Here is a 591-nt window from a genome sequence, read left to right as displayed (position 1 = left end):
GATCAAGCAGCCTTCAAAAACCTATTCGAAAATATAATCGATAAGAAAAGCGTCCCGATCAAAACAGGAACAACAATGGGGACAAAAACAATCGGCCAAGTGACAACAGACACTGAAGCACAACAAATCATAAGCCATTTGGAGCAGCAGAGGTCAGCCAGAGAAGAAGCAGCCAAACCATCACCGACCCCAACAGCAGTAGATTCCAAAAAAGTAGAAGATTGCAACGCAGAAAAAGACGAAACTAAATGCAACAAAAAGGATGGGTGTGAATTCAAAGATGGGGAGTGCAAAGTTAAAGTGATAGTAGAAAGAACAACAACTGTAAACTGTGGCCAAGATACTGACAAAAGTAAATTAGAGGAAGAAAAATTGTAAATCGAGCTCTGTTTGTTAAATCTATAAAATTTTCTATATCTTATAACCTGATATATTTTGACACATTTAATAAAAAATGTGCTAATTACTGAAAATTATGGAACATATGAAAAATATGTGATAGTGGCATATGTGCGAAAAATAATGGAGTGGTAAGAAATGAAAAATGGGTGATATTTTAATTTTGTTTATCTAATGGATATGATTAGGGTT

This window comes from Trypanosoma equiperdum (assembly GCF_001457755.1).
Source record: "Trypanosoma equiperdum strain OVI genome assembly, contig: ctg_544, whole genome shotgun sequence".
NCBI classification, from domain to species: Eukaryota; Euglenozoa; class Kinetoplastea; order Trypanosomatida; family Trypanosomatidae; genus Trypanosoma; species Trypanosoma equiperdum.
Note: the sequence above shows the minus strand (reverse complement) of the source record.